The sequence below is a fragment of the Balaenoptera borealis genome, assembly GCF_965194805.1.
Source record: "Balaenoptera borealis genome assembly, chromosome: 13".
In the NCBI taxonomy this organism is placed as follows: domain Eukaryota; kingdom Metazoa; phylum Chordata; class Mammalia; order Artiodactyla; family Balaenopteridae; genus Balaenoptera; species Balaenoptera borealis.
In genome coordinates, this window is record NC_138870.1 from 74,370,380 (window position 1) to 74,392,946 (window position 22,567).

The window sequence follows — 22,567 nt, forward strand, 5'->3', positions numbered from 1 at the left end:
AATATTGTGTTAGTTTCTGCTGTACAACAAAGTGAATCAGCTATATGTATACATATATCCCCATAACCCCTCCGTCTTGAGACTCTCTCCCACCCTTCCTATCCCACCTCTCTAGGTCGTCACAAAGCATCAAGCTGATCTCCCTGTGCTATGGAGCGGCTTCCAACTAGCCATCCATTTTACATTTGGTAGTATATATATGTCAGTGTTACTCTCTCATTTCATCCTAGACAATAATATTATTGCAAACTCTTTACAGTTTACAATTCCTGTGCTCCTTACTACAGATTCATAACCATTGTAGTGTCATTTCTATATAATGGAGAAAAAATTAAACATTCCAAACAAAGGAACAAAGTTTTAAGTTGCTGAACGTTGCAATTTGACTACATTCAGCAGGCAGACACAAGTATTAATATTATATCAAAGTTAAATATTGTATCTTAGGTGCTAGATCAACAGTCACAACTGAAAAAAATCTTACCGTTTCAATAGAAGTTTAAATACCATGAAGGAACTAAAGATAACCATCCTCTCTAAAAGAAATTGACTTTAAAAGATTCTGGAGTAAGACAATTCTGAAACTGTGGCAGATTCTCTTCTGAAAAAGATATGCAAACACTCCAGGTTAATGAGATAAAAGGAGAAAGACCAGACACTCTCCATGCTGACCTATGAACACGTAGGAGAGTATGTTCACAAGTAGTGCTGCTTTATCTTCTATTTTCTTCTGAGATGACTGAAGGAGGGAGGAATGTTTAAAATCATTAAATAACACAATGTGTTATTTTTCTTATGAAATGATAGAAAAAATATTGGTGTAACCTATGCCTGACTTTATACTCAGAGTCAAGGATGAGGTGTCTAATGACACACACTAACAGAGAAACAAGAAGGAATATAAACTCAATTGAACTAAGAAGTAAATAGCAATCCTTTTGGAAAAAATAAAAATACTTTTCTCTAAATAATTGGGGACAAGACAAAAGGATCAATTCACTTTGTTTATTAAAGCAAAAGTCATATCGTAAGACCCATCTGTAAGATTTTATTTTAAATTCTGTAAGTGGCAGAATTAAGTTTTATTTTCAGTTTTCTTATTGGGTCTTTAGTTCTTCCCTCCTTTCCTCCCTTCTTTCTTTCTTTCCTTCTAATCCAAGTCCATGTTTTAAATGCAAATAGCTATTTTTTTAATTTTAAAAAACTACCATTGTCATTTCCATTGAGTGGACAAGTGCATATAAAAATTTCCTGAATGTCATTGTGGTTTAGAGCAATGCAACTCAAAGTGTGGTTGGTAGATCAATTCTGGTTTTTGAATTGTTACTGATCTGCAATGAAATAACATGGAAATTGGAAGTAAGTGTTTTGAAACTTCTAGAGTAACTTATTGTAATTTTCTATCTGTTGAATAAAAAGAAAACATACAAGCTTCCATTTCATTTTTCTACTAATTTGTTTATATTATGCTTTATAAAATCTGCAATAGTCTGGGGAGAGAAGAATGAGTATTTTCCCTCAACTAAGTCTTAGAACCATTGGTTAACGATGAGCTTTGGCAACAAATAGAAATCATTTTGAGTCCCAGCTCTGCCAAACTCTTAATTGTATTATGTTGGGCAAATTACTTCATCTCTTTTACTTCAACTTCCTCATCTGAAAAATGAGTACCAACTTTATATGATCATTGTGTGGTCCTTGGACCAGCAACATCAATATCACCCAGGTGCTTGTTTGAAATGCAGATTGTCAGACCTGCCCCAGACCTACCAAATCAGAGTCTGCATTTTAACAAGATTTCCCAGGTTATGCATGTGCACAAATACAGTGCTTGGCATTAATCAGGAACTAATAGCAGTTGTTGACTTTATTCATAATAATAATAATAATATGTAAATATCATTGCTTGAAGTAGAGAGTGATATTTGAGACTCATGTAAATACAGAGACATAAAAATCAATTTCCTTTCTGCTGTTTTACAAGTACCTAACAAGTACAGAATATAAAGCAGATTCTGTGGATATTAATAACCAAGAACACATGCTTCTCATCCTCAAAGATCCCATCTGATAAAATATAAGCCAAGTACATCTAATAGAAATAACAAAGTGTTCTGACTTATTGGTATAGCCATAAAGAAATTATTTCCAGAGGAAAATGGATAAATTGAGGCAGTGCTACTTTAACATAGTACTTTTGAACAAAGAGTAAATTTTATTTGACCTGAAAAAAAGACAAAGGGAGAAAACAATCACTCTGTGCTCAGCCAATAACACTTGTGTATACTTGATCTTATGTCAAAAGTAACCTGAATGTACAAGGGCTTAATGTTAACTCCAGCCAAATGTCCTTTAAATTTACCCTGCTGTGACTAGTCGATACAGAGGTCACATACCATTTCAGCTGCAATAGCAAAGCTCAGTGGGAAGTAAAGATGAAATTGCTTGCTACTTATCTCTAGATCCTCTGTTTAGGTTTCTGAAAAACCATACTCAGGTAGCAAATATAGCTCAGTAATGATTTTGCAGAATCAACACATGAAGGTTAAGACAGGAAACAAAAATAGCACATTGACATTTGCCACTTTACAGAATAAAGGTGCATCCCAACAGCTTACACAAGGAACGTGCCTCGGCCAAATATTGCCAGTGATGCCCCAGAGGACAGTTTAATATCTAATACACAACTGATTGTTCCCTTCTGTTAAAGCCACATACAAAGATTGCCCAAGGCTAAGAGACACAAACACTGGTAATTCACATTTTAACTTACAATATCTTTATTTTCTTTTCAACTCCACATAGCTGACTTTTGTAAAAGCTGAATTTTTACAAAATGGGAACTTCAAATTAGCCATAGAAAAGTATTCTTCTTCAGTGCCAAATACCAAGATATTTTCCAGATACAAATAGCTACCAGTGTTTTCTCTGTACCGTACACTGTACTAGATACTAAAAGATGGGTGTAAAAGAAATAAGAGGAATTTTCTCTAACTGTGATATTTACTGGAAGTGTATAAGGAACACACAGAGAAATACATAATATTTTTCAGTGAGTCCAGATACCTGGCTTCCACTCTCAGTTTCCATCCACCCTTCATTTTATGTCATGTTTCAGTACAGCATAAATATAAGTGATGTCTAGAAAGTCTGGGCTCCATCAAATGTATCCATAGTTTGAAGACTCATATGACATTAAAACAATCGATTTGTAAGTTTAAAAATTTTTTGAAACTAAAATTCAGTCACTGTATTTGTTAAATGTGCAGGAACAAGATATATGTTTTCATAACTTAAAATTTTTGTATATTCCAAGGGATAAAATCATTTTAAATATCACAAGACTTTATGAACCAGACCTCAAATATATTATCTTTATTATTAAGAATGTGAAATAACATCACATGGATGCACTTAAACATTCAAATAATTAGTTTCGTATGCCATTCTTATACTAATACAGACTGTCATTTTAAAAATGGTTTCAAAGTTCAAAATTATATGATTAGTGTCTAAGACTGTATTACCATTTTGTTTTAGCCCCAAAAAGAAGTTGTAGAAACTTTATTTTATTTTTTATACAGCAGGTTCTTATTAGTTATCTATTTTATACATATTAGTGTATACATGTCAATCCCAATCTCCCAGTTCATCCCACCACCACCCCCCGACCCTGCTTTCCCCCCTTGGTGTCCATATGATAGAAACTTTATTTTAAATGTCATGGTATTGTCTAATTTTCTTTGTAAGAATCTTCCTAAAGTACATGTGAATAATTGTGTTAAATTACTCATCATGAAAGTTAATTTGACAGTTAATTATAATAAAGGAGAGGGTTTTAAACCAGGGTTTTAATGCCTAAAGGATAAGCTACACTGACAGAATTTGTCCTTATTGTGGCCTTACTGCTATATGCTAACCCCCAAATTAACATTTTGTACTTTTAAGAGCTAAAAAAGAAGGCCGATGTTTTTGACGATGCAGGGTATGCTGATTTTTCTCTTGGAGAGGAGCATGAAATAGTGAGTTGAACACGCTTTGGTCTGAATTCTAATTTCACCTTTCGTCAGCTGTGTGATTGGAGCAAATTATTTGACTCTCTGAGATTCATAATTTTTTTCCAGCTATAAAAAGTTGGTTAAAATATGCAATTTTTTGGCTTTGCTGGGATAATTAAAAGAAATGAAGAGCAGCTACATCTGTCCCTGAGATATAGAAGGCACTCAGGAATTGTTAGCGTTCCTCCTTTCTTCCTCTTCCTTCGTGTTGGAAGGAGAGAAATATTTGCAATTCCCTCAAGGTCCTCAATAGAATTTTTAAAAATTACATTTTATGACATTTATCAGTTAATAATTTTTTTCATATGCATTACCTCTTTCAGTGTTTCCATTAACCTTGTGCTGGGGCAAAACAGATAATTATTCCTTTTTTACAGGTAAAGAAACAGGTTCAGGGAGTTAATTAAATTAACCAAGTTCACACAACTAGAAAATGACAAAATGGGATATAAACCCATGTCTATCTGATTTCAAAACCTATTCCCTACCTCCTGCGTCACTGTCTACCAAGCCAGAGGTTTTGTATTCAGTGGTACACAACTCTTCTTGATTAAACTGTAGAAAAATTAGGAAAACTGGTATAATCAGGGAGTTTTCCTAAAAGTAGAATATATTCATATTTTTACATTTAGAGATTATTCTTTATTAGGATAAAATATATTTTTATTTTAAAGCAGTAGTAAGAGTAGATGGGAGAGGTTTCTCATGGTTTTACCTAAAATTAGACATTGTCAAGCCTACATGTTTCCATTATTTTTTTTAATTTTATTGGACTGTGAAATGCAGAAGTCTAGAAATCATATACTATGGCATGGTACTTTATTACTCTCACTAATAATTTTAAAATGCAATTGCACTGAAACAGCATGAGATTTCCAAGTGAAGCTAGCCCCAGAGAATGTAATATAATGACGTGGGTAAATCTTACCCCTATCAAACATAAACTAAAAGCTCTAAAAAGGACATTTAGACTGTTTAATAGATTGCAAAGGTGGTAGTTTCAGCAGAACTATGAAGTTTGCGGGTGTCAAATTATTCACTCGTAACAAGCTATTTGTTGATAGGACAGAAGAGACTCCAGGGACCGTGGCTGACTATTAACAGGTGAAGCAGCCCCCGGTGGAAGCACACCTACCAAGGGGCAGCAGCGTTCATGATGACTTTCTGCAATGAAGAGCCACAGGGCCTTCAGAGTCATCAGACCATATTAGGGTTAGCAGGACACTAACACTGCACTGTGCTGATTTTCCAGATTTTTTTCTATATGTCTATTTTCCATAGCATGAAATTCTCCCTCTTGATTTATTCCTGGACACACTCCTGAAGCGTCTGGCTGGGCGAATAATGTTTAAAGGACCTGAGATTTATTAACCTGGTATTAACAATTTCGTATATGCCCTGTTCTCCCTTTTTCCCCAGAAACTAGGCTGGGTTGCCTTCACACAATGCTCCCTAAATACCCTGTGCGTACCACTTTCACTGCATTTCCATACTACAGTACAATTCCCTCTTTATCTGAGGATATACATCAGTGTATATATGGTACTTGACACATGACTGGCACTCAGGAAGTGATAGATGGATGGATGGAGTCTCTAGCACAGGTACATCTAGAATAACTTTAGTGGCTTCTTTCTAGAGAGATGAGATCTAGTAATGCACTCCCTGACAGTGGCTGCAGAAGGCAACGCCAAGACATTTCAACAGAACTTCAGCATCACTGAAACACCATCAGTATTTGAAGACCCATATTACAAATCTGGCCTACATTTATGAAATTCAAGAAAACTTATACTGATATATGATGTCACTGGTTTGATAATGACATAATCTTGCAATGAAAAAAAAGGGAGAAAAATAAAGAATTGTCTCAATTGACATACCTTTGCCAATAGGTCCTTCAGTAGGTTCCCCTGATGATGTAAAGAAGCATGTGTGATATGGTCACCTTATCTTTGATAAAGGAGGCAAGCATATACAGTGGAGAAAAGACAGCCTCTTCAATAAGTGGTGCTGGGAAAATTGGACAGGTACATGTAAAAGTATGAAATTAGAACACTCCCTGACACCATGCACAAAAATAAACTCCAAATGGATTAAAGACCTAAGTGTAAGGCCAGACACTATCAAACTCTTAGAGGAAAACATAGGCAGAACACTCTATGACATACATCACAGCAAGATTCTTTTTGACCCAGCTCCCAGAGAAATGGAAATAAGAACACAAATAAACAAATGGGACCTAATGAAACTTAAAAGCTTTTGCACAGCAAAGGAAACCATAAACAAGACCAAAAGACAACCATCAGAATGGGAGAAAATATTTGCAAATGAAGCAACTGACAAAGGATTAATCTCCAAGATTTACAAGCAGCTCATGCAGCTCAATAACAAAAAAATGAACAACCCAATCCAAAAATGGGCAGAAGACCTAAATAGACATTTCTCCAAAGAAGATATACAGATGGCCTACAGACACATGAAAGAATGCTCAACATCATTAATCATTAGAGAAATGCAAATCAAAACTACAATGAGATATCATCTCACACCGGTCAGAATGGCCATCATCAAAAAATCTAGAAACAATAAATGCTGGAGAGGGTGTGGAGGAAAGGGAACACTCTTGCACTGTTGGTGGGAATGTAAACTGATACAGCCACTATGGAGAACAGTATGGAGGTTCCTTAAAAAACTACAAATAGAACTACCATACGATCCAGCAATCCCACTACTGGGCATATACCCTGAGAAAACCATAGGTCAAAAAGAGTCATGTACCAAAATGTTCATTGCAGCTCTATTTACAATAGCCAGGACATGGAAGCAACCTAAATGTCCATCGACAGATGAATGGATAAAGAAGATGTGGCACATATATACAATGGAATATTACTCAGCCATAAAAAGGAATGAAATGGAGGTATTTGTAATGAGGTGGATGGAGTTAGAGTCTGTCATACAGAGTGAAGTAAGTCAGAAAGAGAAAAACAAATACAGTATGCTAACACATATATACGGAATCTAAGGAAAAAAAAAAAAAGGCCATGAAGAACCTAGTGGCAAGACGGGAATAAAGACACAGACCTACTAGAGAATGGACTTGAGGATATGGGGAGGGGGTGGGGTGAGATGTGACAGGGTGAGAGTGGCATGGACATATATACACTGCCAAATGTAAAATAGATAGCTAGTGGGAAGCAGCCACATAGCACAGGGAGATCAGCTCGGTGCTTTGTGACCACCTAGAGGGGTGGGATGGGGAGGGTAGGAGGGAGGGAGATGCATGAGGGAAGAGAAATGGGAACATATTGTATATGTATAACTGATTCACTTTGTTATAAAGCAGAAGCTAACACACCATTGTAAGGCAATTATACTTCAATAAAGATGTTTAAAAAAAAAAAAAGAAGCATGTGTGGTCAATATTTTGACAAAATGGCACTAAACACATTCACAATGCAAGATAAAATGCATGCTATTATTCTGGACAACTTTAAAAGCAAACCTAGAGATAGCAGAGCGGTTGAGAGCTCATATAGATATAGTATCTACTTTCAACAGACTGGCTTTTTTCCCCACAGGGAATTATAAACAGCAAACCTAGAAATGGTTTTGAGGTTCTCTGAAATAAATTAAAATGACATATAAAAATCCAGGGTATAGGTTAAGACAAAGGGAGTTAAATCATGTAACCTATGCTCTAATGGTTGGATTTAGCAGAAGCCCTTGGGACAATGAAATAAGCTTCAATATACCAAAAGACAAAATTTTAAACTTTGATAACACAAATATTTTGAAAGTGTGAAAAAATTTTCGACATCAATATTTAGAACACTGCAGCTTTCCCCAACTGAAAAAGATATACTAGAAACATTTTCTCAACTAAGCAATGAGTGGAATATGCTTTATTAAATATATGTTCTTGAGAACCATAACTCTACTAAGTAAAATATACAAATGCCTCAGAGCCTCAGGCCCTTTTAAAATCAATAATTTAAAGTCATTTAAAAGATTTCAGAGAAAAAGTCATTTAAGGGATTATAGTTTACAGGGATTTTTTATCTGTAAACTATAAAATTCATTTAATGTCTGATGAACTTTCATACAATAAGAAAATTCAATATTCAGAAGACTTCCTAAGAAGACAGAGAAGAAAGTACACAACGCTGGCTGCAAGACTGCAAAGAAACTGGTGTGATGCCACGGCATGGACATAGAAATGCACAGAAAACTTAACACCTAAACTAACTATAAAAGAATTATTGACAATTTTTCATGTGGGCAATGAGAACAAGAACATTCTAGGCAGAAAGAATAGCAGAAGCAATAGTATGATATATTATTTAATACTCTTTTGGCCATAGGAGACAGGAAACACAACCCAAATTGGCTAATGAAAAAAAAAAAAAAAAGATGTTGGCTCATAGACCAGTTAAGGTCCAGACATAAAAACAGAAACAGTGTTACAGATTTCAAACTGAAAGCATTTACTACAGGGAACTGGTTACTCTGATGTTGGAAGCAAAAGGGGATGCTGAGTTGACCCAGATATTAGTAAATTCAGGACAAATTTACCATCCCTAAAGTTGATAGAACAAAAACACACCTAGGATCTTGAAGGAGGGGTTCCAGCATATCTTATGCTCAGACCTCCAGGAGCCTTAGCATATCTGGCCTTAGAAACAAACTGGCCAGGCTAACAATTCTGATACTGCTTTATATCTATACTGGCAAGAGCCAGGTTTCTCACTGTTGGGGTGGGAATTTACAGATAAGCAAGGGAAGAAAGCTCGACTGATCAACCTTATGATAATGGATTAGAGTTGGAGACATCAGTAAGAACACATGATTACTTTAATATAGATACAGATAGTTGTACATAGAAATCACTAAAGATATGTGCACATGCACAGGTTAGTATACACATATACGTTTCTGTGTTCTGTCATCTGAGAGAGCTTAGAAGCAAGGACACGCCAGTAGCAACAATCCCATCTAATACCCAGAATTGGTCTTGATTACCATTCTGCAATAAAAGGAACCAAGTTTCCTTGGAGATATGGCTGATTCTAGAACTAAGGCAGGAAATATACAAGATGAGCCTGAAGCATCTTGTAATGTCAGAAAGTATGGAAATGTTCAACAAAAAAACCCCAAAAAACCTAACTGATGGGAGTATGTCAAAAGGACACAGGAGTCAACTGAAAAGGCCCCCAGTGGCCAAAGCCAGAACAATTTGAACAACAAATAAAGTAGTATTAGATTATAATCCACAGTATAAGACAACTATCCATGCATCCATAGATGCATGATCTATGAGAAGAAGAGACAGATCTCTCTTTAGAAGATTTCAAATAATTTATGTAGATAATCTCAAGGAGTGAGCAAAAATTCCCACTCCTTATATGTGGCTGCACATAATAACTTCCTCCCAAAGAGGGCAATGAAAAGGGAGGATGGGAAGAAAAGTAACTTTACAGGAGAGTAACCTGACAAACACTACCTCAGCCAGGTCATCAAAATTAACATTAACAGTGATAAGTCATATGGATGGTACATACCCTTGATATAAGGGGATGAAAATGGCACTTTACCTCTGTGGCATTCCTACTAAAAACCTGTAACTCTGGTCTAATCATGAGAAAAATATCAGAGAAATTCCAATAGAGGGGCATCCTACAAAATAATTGCTCAGTACACCTCAAAACTATCAATGGCATCAAAAACAAGGAAAATCTGAGAAAAAGTCACAAACAAGAGAAGCCTCAGGAAACAACATGCCAAGTAAATGTAATGTGGTATCCTGGACAGAATCTTGTAACAGAAAAAGACATTGGTAAAAACTAAAGAAATCAGTAAACTGAATGAACTATGGACTTTAATTACTAATGTGTCAGTATTAGTTCATTAATTGTAACAAATGTAATGTTAAGTATGTAAGATGTTAACAATAGGGAGACCTACGTGAAGAGTATATATAATCCCTTTGGTACTATCTTCACCATTTTTCTATAAATCTAAAACCATAGTTTTTTTAAACCTAATGAACAATACAATTAAAAATGGTTAAAATGGTAAATTTTATGTTAAGTATATTTTATAACAATAAAAAGTCCATTATAAAAATAAATGAATAAATAAAATGGAGGCTAGAGCTAGAATTGTCTTCAGTCGCTAGAACAACAGCTGCTGTGTACGGAAGTCCCTCTGCCCTCTTTCCTCCTTCCACTTTCACTCCAACACCTCCAGTGGCAGAACCTAATGAAAAGTTGGCTGTCAAATGAGTCTACGAAGGTATTTCCAAAGTCCCTAAACTTAGAGGTATGGATGTGTAGCTAAGAGATGATAGGTAAACCACAAGCATAGCTGGCAAGGATTGATACAGGAACTTAAAGGATGTCATCAGGGACCATCTTTTGACTTCTCTCTCCTCCATGTTGCTTTCATTCTTAGGTAAAAAGCTCACAGAGGCTCAAGGCCCACACTCCAGGCTCAAGAGAATGCCTCTTTTTTTTGTCCATGCTTGCAGTATCCTGGGATTGGCTTTTGGTTAGACCAGAATGATTTGGATCATGTGACATGCCTTTCCAATCATGTTGCCTCGAGAAAAGTTATGATTTGTTTGGTTATGCTTAGATCTCAGGGTAGAGCTAATTCCATCGAATTTCCCCCAAAGCACATAGACTGATAGTGGTATCCAGCTGTATATGAGAAAGTATAAGGGTACTGTAATGATTGCAGATGAGAAACTAGCTCCAAAATAGGTTTATACACCATGCAAAAAAAAAATTTTTTTAACTTCAATATAGAAGATAGGGAACCACTGTCCTGGGCAAAACCAGATGGCTGATCACCCAAAATTTAGAAAAGAAAAGTGTGTTTAGCTGAGCAAGAACTACTTGTGGGAAGTAAATACAGATATCTAATAGGCAATTATAAACTTAGAAACTAAGGGAAAAAATATGAGCTGGAAATCCCCATTAAGAAGTCACTATTATACAAGTAGGAGCTGAAGTAATATAGCTGATACCAGTCAGGATAAATTGCATAAAACAACAGTAAGAATAAAGAGGAAAAGAAGAAGAGGAACAGTAAGAGGACTAAATATAGAAATTTTAATGAATGTCATTATTTAAGAGAATGCAGAAGAAAAGGAGTCTGCAAAAAAGAGTAAGAAGATACTTTCAAAGACAAAGGAAGACACCGAGTAGAATGCCTGAGACATCAGTGCAGGGGATCACGCCTGCATAAAGGAGTGATCTGGAATATCAAGAGCTGCAGAGAGGTAGCCATTGATTTTGGTAGTTAGGAGATCATAAGTGAGCTTAGTAGGAGCAGTATTATTTGCGTGATGGTTTATTTACAGTTTAATCTATGTAGAGCTGTACTGTAATGGTTTGAAGAATTAGTAAGAAGAGAGGAAAGTGAGGACAATAAGAATATTCCAAAGACTGCAAACTAGCAAGTGATAAGCTGAATTCAGCCCATAGATATCTTCTAGCAGACCTGCAAAGTGTTCTGTTTTAGTTTTGGCTTGGTTTTATTAGTCAGTAGCATTTAGTGTTTAAGACATTTTAGTTTAAATCCAGATTTCCAGACTCTCTTGGAAAATGAGAAGCTCTGGCATCTGAATCTGCATTTTTGCATGGCAGGAATCAGCCCTGACAGGACTATGAGCACCAACTCTGCAATTTCCCATCGTCTCCCCAGGCTTCACACCTCTCATTTCCATCAACAGCTTGGTCCCTGCAGACATTTGAGTGTAAGACCCAGGCATAACATACAGAACTCTGAAAAGAGGAAAAGTATCTATAAAGGATGATTGGGTCCAGTGAAAGTTTTGGCTTTATTTTTCTCTTTAAAGATGGGATTAGCTTGAGCCTATTAATACGCTAATATGCTAATAATCAAGGGGATGATTATTGAAACAAAGTCAAAATGTGAGAAGGAATGTGATATAGAACAATGAAATCAACCTTGGACCAGTGGAAGGATTCCTCCAGAGAATATAGCTGTATATATAATGAAGCTATGATTTAAGAATATGACACTACATACAAGGTAACTAAACTCACTTGAGATGGATAGTCACTAAAGCTTCATGGTAACCCTAATAAGATCACAAGTTGGCAATTAAAAAGAAAATAAAAGCTCCAACATTTTGTTATACCAAGCAACTAGTATTCAGTTTTCTAAGAGACCCAAAGCATAGCTCATGTTTTTGTGTTTCTGATCAATTATACCCAACAGTCCTTTGCTGCTATAGTGTGCTCTCATACAAAGGACTGGAGAAAACATGTTTATATAAATCCAGAGAGTTTGTACATCAAGACAGCTACAGCGTAAAATGATCCATTTCCCAGCCTTGCCAAGGAGTATTTTTTTACACATACATATCCTTCTTATGAAGTTAAAATTCATTTTTGTTCTGGTTGATGTACTGGGGCTGAGGGAAACCACAAAGTATATTACCTGAGTTGCAGTTTCACGTGAATTAGTTTAAAAAAGTTGTTGACGGTGGCATCATTCTAAAGACTGGGCTAGAATCTGCAAAGGCCATAAACTAGATCTCTGATTGGTTTGGTATATCACCCAGACTCCTCCAAATAAAAGTACACATACTAGATGGTTTGTTACTGCTAGAGAGTTAAGATGAAACTTGTCAATCTAACATCAAGATCATCTACAACACGGCTTGATTTATATAAATGAAATAAGTGAAAGTCTGAGACAATCTATAATGGTCTTATCTATTTGGCAGGTCAAACTGTTTTCTGGCCCATTCTGCTTGGTTTGGGGTAGTTGTTCTTTTTTTCCTCAATAATGATGGGTTAAGTGTTTCATTTGCCTTAATGTCTCTGTTGGATCCACACTATGGCAACACCACATCATTATAGATTCAATCATTGCTATAATTTGGGTTTAGGAGTCTAAAAGCTTTCCCAAAGAAAATAATGTCTAAATATAGGCATGACTAAAATACTATAATTCTTCCAACTTTAGAGAAACTAACCCTTCATATATACTTCCACAAGTACATTTGAAAATGGAAATACATTATAACCATTTTAATATGGCAATATTAAAAATGACTATATCCAAACTGTCAATGTTATGTAGACCTATAGCCCCTTAACTGAAAGATTTTACAGTAGAGGAGAAAAATATATATGTTGAAGTATGTGACGTGAAAGTGAAAAGGGAGACATTGAATCAATTATCTACTCATTTTCAAGTGATTCTCCTCAGTCATATTAAACCATGCAGTTCAGCCTAATGTAGTCTTATCTAGCAATCTGCAAACGACTTAAAACTTCTGCATTTCTCTTGTACATATGCCTCTGAAGTTTCCCTAAAAAGATTTAGCAAAATCTGGGGCACAGCATGCATTTGTTCTTACTCTCTTTCAAACTGATTTACAAAAGAGAATGCCAAACAGTCTTCTATGACCCACTAGGCACAGCAGGTCAGAGGGGCTGAGAAAAAATGTGAGAGTAGACGAAGCCCCTTGCTCTGCTATACACCTTTTAAAAATTTCTCTCATTTAAATTTAAACAGAACTTTGTTCTTGTGTTCCTTTCTCAACATAATAACATTTCAAAGGCTTTGATTCTTCTCCAAAGATGAGAGAGCAAATGAGAAAGTTACTGAAACTGAAGAAGAGTTATGATTCACTTACACCTTCCTAGCTTAGGTACGTTTTATAATCCCCCAGTCTGATGTCCTAACTTGTAACCTCAAACATGTTATAACTTTCTAGTCTTCTCAGAATTGATTGTATCAGTACATCTATCCATTTCAATCTCATGAGGACTAACTCAAAAAGAACCCACTACTATTTATCTACTTCCTCTTTGTGTTCAAATCTTTTTTGTCTGTATTAGTTTTCTATTGCTTCTGTAAGAAATTACTACAACGGAGTGACTAAAAACACCAATGTATTATCTTACAATCCTGGAGTTTGAAGCCTAATGCAGGATTTCCTTAGCTAAAGTCAAGGTGTTAGGAAGGATCCTTCTGAGAGCTCTAGAGGACATTGTTTCCTGGTCATATCTAGCTTCTAGAGATCTGTATTCCTTGACTCATTCCTCCCTTCAAACATCTTTAAAGCCAGCAAGTTCTTCTCAACTTGGCATCACTCTGACCTTGCTTCTATCATCCTATATCTGTCTTTGACTCTGACTCTTATGTATCCCATTTCCACTTTTAAGGACCCTTGTTATTTCTTTGAGCCCATCAGAAAAATTCAGGATAATCTCCCTATTTTGATATCAGCTGATTAGCAATCTTAATCCTGTCTTTAACTTTGATTGCCCTTTGCCATGCAACCTAACATATTCATAAACTCTGGAGATGAGGATGCGATCATCTTTGGGGGCCATTATTCTACCTACTATAGTCTCTAAAAGTTCCTCCAGCACTTCCTTCTGAAAACTCATATAAATGCAATCTTTATTCATCAAAACAAGATTTCATTTCACTCTTTCAAAACTTTCCCAAGATAGTAGCTTCTTGACAGTATGCTACTGTGAAAAAGCACTGAGTAGGATTCAAAAAGCCTAAATCCAAGTTCTAGATATACCACTAATTAAATCAATATATTTAACATTTGTGAACCTCAACTTCTTTTGCTTGTAAAACAAAGGTAATAAATAGTTGACAACTTGACCAGCTCACAGAATGTTGTGATGACCAAATGTTAGTGACTTGGAAGGTCCTTTAAAACAATTAAGTTGGACAAATGGCAGGTCAAAGAACAGTAATGTAAACTTTAGAGATATATTGACCTGTATAGAAATCCTGGCTCTTCATGTGACTTTGCGCTAGTTTCTTAAATTCTCCAAATAGATTTTGCTATCTGTAAAATAAAGCTAACCCCTCAGGGGCATTAGAATTAAATAAGACAAAACATGTAAAAGTGCTTAGAACAGTGCTGAAAGTGCATTCTAAGCTCTCGTTTTTCGATAACAAATGATCGTACTAATTTGCTTACTTAGTTTTTCAAAATTTTAATTTTAAGGGAAGTAAGATATCTTATTGTTCAACTCTGGTTAGAATGTGGTTAGCACAATTTATTTATAAAATATCTTAAAATCGTTTTTGACCCCTTTTTAACCAGTAAAAGTACCTGGGGTTTTTAAAATCATTTTTCACAATACATTAATGTCATGATTTTTGATATTCTAATTGTCCCAAATTTGACCATGTAAGGTCTTGCAAGCCTGCTCCTATTTTAATTTAAACAGAAGTTTGTTTCCATGTTCTTTTCTCAGCACAATAGTATTGATTTTCTAGCTTTCTGGTACATCAAAATGTTCCAGGTTCCCATTACCGTTTTCTTGCCACAAACCTAGAATCACCCATTTCTCCATAGAACCTTGGTTTCTTTTAAAGTGAAATATTATTTAGAGACCAAGATCTAGGGCCTAGATGTTCTCATTGTTAATGACTTATCATTGATTCTGGTCCAGTTCTATGAACAGAGCTAGGAAATACACATATAGTTATAGCCCACAAGGTTTTTCTTTACCTGTGGATTTCATCTCCATTTTTTACACAGTGAGAACCCTAATTCTCAACAACATCAATATATTTACATATTTGTTCTATCCTTTAAAACACACAAAGTAATTTCAGAACTGTTAAACCAATATCACTATTAACAATAAATCTATTAAGTGAAACATGTTTTTTTTTTTTTTTTACTTTTTTTAACCTAAGTCTGTTACTCTCTAAGGGTGTTCAGAAAACTATGTTCAAAAATTCCTTGAATAACTTCTTTTCCTGTGTGACTATGTTATCTGTTTGGTATACATGTAGGTTTGTTTCAGCTATAATTAATTATAGAATTTTTATCCTTATTTCATTTCAATTTTTAAAATACATAAATCATTTACATCTTTCAAAAGGAGAGTCAAAATATATAATTACATATTACATAAAAACATATATAAACTACTTAATTACATACATATATATTATAGATAAATATAAAGATAACTTTCATTTCTACCTACTATACCTTCCAATCAATTCCTGCATATTTGCCACAGATAGTTTCTTTTTTATCCTTTCTGTTCTCAGTTGTCTTTTCTAAAAATAAGTACACACACACACACACACACACACACACACACACACACGTACGTCTTATTTCCCCTATTGTTTTACAAACAGGCAAAGCTTATTTGCTACTTTGTACCCTGTTTTTTTCACTTTATATCATTATATATTACAAATATATATAATAAAAATCATTCCATATCTTTTTTAAAAGCAAATGCTGTATTATTTGCTATATATTCACTACTGCTGTATCTTCACTGTGAATTTTGGCCCTCAACATTATTAAACAACCTTCTTTATTACTATTTTAAGGCTTTTTACCTGACGTCTACCTGTTTAATATTAAAATTGAAACCAGTGCCTTCTTATCATTTGCAGTTGCCTGATAAAACTTTGTCTATTTTTTTATTGTAATTTTTCTCAATCACTTGTTTCAAACATCTCATTCACCAGAGTTGGATTTTCATAATAAGCTAATCTGAAAATAATTTTCTTTTAATAAGTGACTTAAGACCTTTTATATTATATAAATCTGTAATATTATATAATTATATTTAATGTGTATTATGTAATATTTACTGTGCTTTTTTTCTTTAACCAGTAGTTTATTTTGTTCTTTTGTATTTCCTTTAATGTATAGGGAAGGTTTGTATTTTTATTCTTAATGGCTATTTTATGCTAATACAGTTTAAATGCTCTTATTACTTTGTTTCCTTACTTAGACTTCAACTATTTCATTTGTCAAATGTATTTACATACCTTGACACACCCCAATACTCACATGACAATCAATGAGCTTATTAAACTTTTTACTTTATTTCACTCTTCTCCCAGTTTTTAGTTTCCTTATCTCTGCTTTGTAATTATATACACTTTTTCCATCCATGTCCCTATCTTTGTTTTAGTCTTGTACGTGCAATTAAATATATTCAATGTTCAACATCGTTCTTTGTAACTAAGTTTTCAGAGTCAACAGTTGGGTAGATGAAGCCATCCTGTAGTAGATTCCTCAGAAACAGTTCTTAAATATAGTATTCCCAGAGGCAGTGCACGTGTAATGGTGGTTTTCTGGGCAAGCTGAATAACAGCTTGGTTAGATATAAAATACTTACTTTTCTTGAGTTTCTTAAAAATTTTTTTAACACTATTGTCTTGTTTTACATCTTGCATCGAGATTTGATGCTAACTTGCCTTTCTTCCCTTTCTTGTTTTCTTTTGTTTTTATGTGTTTGGTTTGAGGCCCAGATGATGTGATATCTTTAAAGTGTAATAGATTTATTGGAATACATCTCAGATGTGACCATTCTATATTCATTATTCCAGGCATATGGTAGGCCCTTTAATATTAAATTCATGTCTTTTATTTTCAGAAAACTTTCTTGGTTTATGATGTCAACTATTAGTTCTGTTTCATTTCTCTATTTATTTTCTTCTTCAGATATTCAATTATATATATGTTGCTTCTTCTTTGTCTATGCTCTATCTCTTTCTGATCTTTTTTTTTTTCATTGTCATTCTCCTGAGTATTTTCATTTCATCAAATTAAATCTTACAGCATTTTTAGTCTCATAAGTTTTTCCTTGAGCTTTCACAAATTTTTCTGAGATGATTTCTCATTTATTTTTACTTCTAGGATGAATTTTGCTTTTTTCTTCCATTTCTTTTCTGAGTTTAATTGACTCTCATGTCATATCTTCCTGGTTTTTGTCTATTTCTATTCCAAGTTTTTGTATTTCTCATGTAAAGTGCTTGTTCCTATCTGCAGATACTTGCTTAGGCTATTTAATTAAGACTGGAGGGAGTGTTGTGTTACTAACTCCTCCTTCATTGTTGGTTTTAAAGAAAGACTATTCATCAGCTAAAAAAATTTTCCACTTACCATGGACTGACTTGTGTCCCCTAGACCCAAAAAGTTCTATGTTGATGTTTTAATCACCAACATGACTGTATTTGGAGATAGGGATTTTAGGAGCTTATTAAGGTTAAATGAGGTCATAAGGGTAGGGCCCTAATTCAATAGGGATGCTGATGGCCTTATAAAAAAAAAAGGAAGAAAGATCTCTCTCTTTCTCCATAAACACACACCGAGGAAAGGCCATGTGAGCACACAGTAAGAAGGTGGATGTCTTCAAGCCAGGAAGAGGGCTTTCACCAGAACTCAATTACGCTGACACCTTCATCTGAGACTTCCAGCCTCCAGAACTGTGAGAGAAAAATTTCTGTTAAGTCACCAGTCTATACTATTTTATTATGGCAACCTGAGCTAATACACTATTTTTATTTTATTCTTTTATTTTTTTATAGTAGCTTTGTATGGCTATTGTATACAGTTTTCTGTTCTGTTCATCTAATATTTCCCTACACAAAAGTATTAGGTTTATCTAGCCAATGTTGGAAATTTGGGCTGCTTATCAGGATTTTTAGTTCAAGATTATCCTCCTCTGCTTTTTTATTTCTATAGGATCTTTAACTTCCGCTGCTTGCTTCTTTTTCTCTCATCAATGAGACTCCAAGGATGCTCCCTACTCTAAGTCTCCCCATTCTGCCCCTGAAGCGGTGCTTCTTCAAAACTTCCACCACTGGTTCCATGCACTTCCACACCTCCTCCTTTTTTATGCTCCAGTAACCAGAGCTGTGACCAACAAGATCTCTGACCTGGTCTCAGCATTTCTTCACTCAGTGTGTTGATTCTTTCTTACTGTGTGTGATTTTATCAGTATTTATCACTATTAGGTCCCTATCCACTTTTCCTATTTTCTGTTCAGTCACCGACAGACTCCATATACAGTCATGTGTTCTGAGAATGAACCTGCTGAATTTGCATGTTTATTTTGCTACTTACACATAATTTGAAATTGGTAATAATTTTGGTGTTCTAATTATTCCATAGATATCAGCTATAAGTAATTTTATTTGCTCTTCTCATTGACCTGCTTATACAAGTTTTGGGGGAAATTTTTAGACATTTTGATTTAATCAGCTGACATTACCTTTAGGGAGCTGGAAGTCATAATAATCATTTCTTATTTCTTATAACTACTTGATATGACAGAAGTGATAATATTAAGGAAAATAACTGATTCAGAGTCTAGGGATCCAGTTCCTCCTCAAGAAAATATCTGTAGCTATAACATGCCTATGGTTCCCATCTGGTGTGCATTGGTGCAAAGTTCATCCATTACTGATTTCTTGGTCCATTTCTTCAGGTCGTTAATTTCAAGTGTTCCTTTGGCATTCTCTCTTGAATGTATCTTTCCATCATGATCTTCATTAGGGTGGACTAATTTCATTTGTTCTTGAACTCTGTCACTCAGTTTACCCATCTTATTACCTGGGAGAATCTACATGCTCCTACAACACATTTAACCCTTCTGTACTGCTTGGAAACTTAAAAATGTGAGTTGACATTATATAAGGGCTATTAAGACAAAGTAAAGGAAAGAGACTAATATTTTTATTATTAACCCCACTTTATCTTAGAAGAAGTATATTTAGGTGTTAATTGGTTAGTTCGAGATGATACAGCAAGTTTATATGAATTTCTAGTCCTTGGTTACTAATTCTTTTCCTTCTATGTTTTACACATAGACATGTCCTTCATCTCAGGTACCTTTAAGCTTCAGCTGAAACAGTGGTTTCAAACTCTAAGACCACCAACTCTCAAATACGTTTTCTGAATTTTTATGTCTAAAAATTTTGAGTATATTTTCAACCTTCCCCACTGGGACTCATCATCACTCCATCTATTCCACTCTCATTTATACTCAATTATTCTTGAGTCTACTTGTGTCTATTTTAATATCTGGTGTTTTTTTTCACAATTTTAGACAAGGATTTTCTTCTCAGGTTTTCCTACCTCACTGATTTTAACTGCCAACCTCAATTAGATATTTGTCATATGCTGGAAAGGTTCCTGGAAGCACATTTATAACTGGGGAAATTTCCTTCTCATCCTTGTCTTCCCGGTTCCTACACACTCCCCACACCCCTCATGTCCCTCTTTTTAATTTAACCATAAAGTTTTTCAAGCCTTCAATATTCCAATGCTCATTTTTAAACAAACATTGTAGGAAGAAAAATAACATGAGTAAATAAAGGGGAATAGAAAGTTCTTAGACCAATAAAATTCTGTTCTCTAGTCCCTTCTTTGCTCTGAGAATGTATTCAAGAGCAAGAAAAAAAATATGGTTCCAACTTTTGGGGGTTTGGGATGAATCCTAACACCAGACTAATTTGCTATAAATAAGTCATTTATGCTAATAGTGAGAAAGATGAGGGTTCCAAGGCTAGCTAATTAGAGAAGACATTAGAAGTACAATTCTACTTGGCACTTCTGATGTTATTAAAAACCGGGGAATGATTATTTGGGGAAATGAAAAAGCATGTCTAGTTGCTGTGATTACATTATTTTACTTAAGCATGTGGTGCCCTTAAAGATTCTGGGAAGAGAATGAGAGAAAGCATGAGGAGTTTTCTAGTAGGTATTGGTATGTGGGGACAACTTGTTTCCACTTGACTCAAGCTCAAAATAATTGTGGCCCTGCATAAAAAAGATGATAAATTAACATTCTTCCAGCCTCTAATGGGTAGCTAAAGCATTTAATATTCCCATATTTCCCAACATAATGCACATTTGGCAGAGTTGCTTAACTATAAAAGTAATAGTCATTGTACACTTTCTGCTTCTGTGTTCACCAATTGTACTAAGAGCTGGAGACACATTAGCCCACTTTGGTTTCAATTATTCTGTCTTCTCATTAGAGAAAGGATTGATAACTACAGTTTGCTAATAACATATGAAGCTTCTTGTGATCTAGATTTAATTCAGGCCAGCACAGTGTGAGCTACTATACAGTGCATGGAATAAGACAACTTAATTTTTTCACTTCATGCAGTTGGCTACACAGAGGCTGAGCCATGAGCCACTTGCCATTTCCTTAATGTGTAAATCTTAATTCACACTCATTTATCAGTTTTGAAAATCAAAATCTCCCTGTTTAGAGAGTCAAGTGTTCAAGTTAGAGGAGAAAAATTTTAATAAATATTTAGTTCAAATATTTTAACTAATGGAATAAACACAATTTTGAGTTTCATGTCTATTTTTATTTATATCAAGTTTTTCTGTAAGTATATCATTTAAATTGTGTGAATATACTCCACTACATTGCATGTAAGACAGTCTTTTCCAAAGGGTATTCCAAGGAACACTTGTCCCATAATAGGTATGTGTATGATGAAGTATTATCTTTTACATATGAACTATGATGGGCCTTCAAATTGATTCAAAACGGGTATCTAAAAATGAGCCAGTATGTGTTATGCGTAAGAAACAAGCAACACAAAAGGAGGGAGTTTGATGCACTATTTAGAAAGGGTAACATATTACTTAGCTAATGTTCTAAGTGGGATTCATTTTTTTGATGAGCACATTATAATCCAGCATTGCCTAATGGAAAGCAAGATTATGAGAGATATGAAACTTGGATATGTATCACTGGGAATGGGATGATAGCAAATGAACTGAAAAATCAGGGAAAGATGCAAAGCATGGACCACTGTATTAAGATGCTGAACCTATCATAACAGGCTCAAGGCAAGAAGTCCTCTCAAGCCTTGGTTGCAGGGGTACCTCAAGGAACAGCAACCAACAGAAGAAAATCTAGAACAATCTGCTAACTTCATAGTTTTGCTTATGAGTAGTCTTAAGAAACAGAAACACAGAATTGTTTTTTTCTTTATAAGTGCTTTTAAAAAGCTAGGGGCTTATTCAACATAGTCTTGGAAGTCCTAGCTATGGCAATCAGAGAAGAAAAAGAAATAAAAGGAATACAAATTGGAAAAGGAGAAGTAAAACTGTCACTGTCTGCAGGTGACATGATACTATACATAGAAAATCCTAAAGATGCTACCAGAAAACTACTAGAGCTCATCAATGAATCTGGTAAAGTTTCAGGATAAAAAATTAATACACAGAAATCTCCTGCATTGTTATATACTAACAATGAAAGATCAAAAAGAGAAATTAAGGCAACAATCCCATTACCACTGCACCTAAAAGAATAAAATGCCAAGGAATAAACCTACCTAAGGAAGGAAAAGACCTGTACTCAGAAAACTATAAGATACTGATGAAAGAAATCAATGATGACACAAAAAGATGAAGGGATATACCATGTTCTTGGATTGGAAGAATCTGTATTATCAAAACGACTATACTACCGAAAGCAATCTACAGATTCAGTGCAATCCTATCAAATTACCAAGGGCATTTTTCACAGAATTAGAGCAAAAAAATTTTACAATTTGTATGGAAACATGAAAGACCCCAAATAGCCAAAGCAATCTTTAGAAGGAAAAACAGAGCTGGAGGAATCAGGCTCCCTGACTTCAGACTATATTACAAAGCTACAGTAATCAAAACAGTATGGTACTTTGGCACA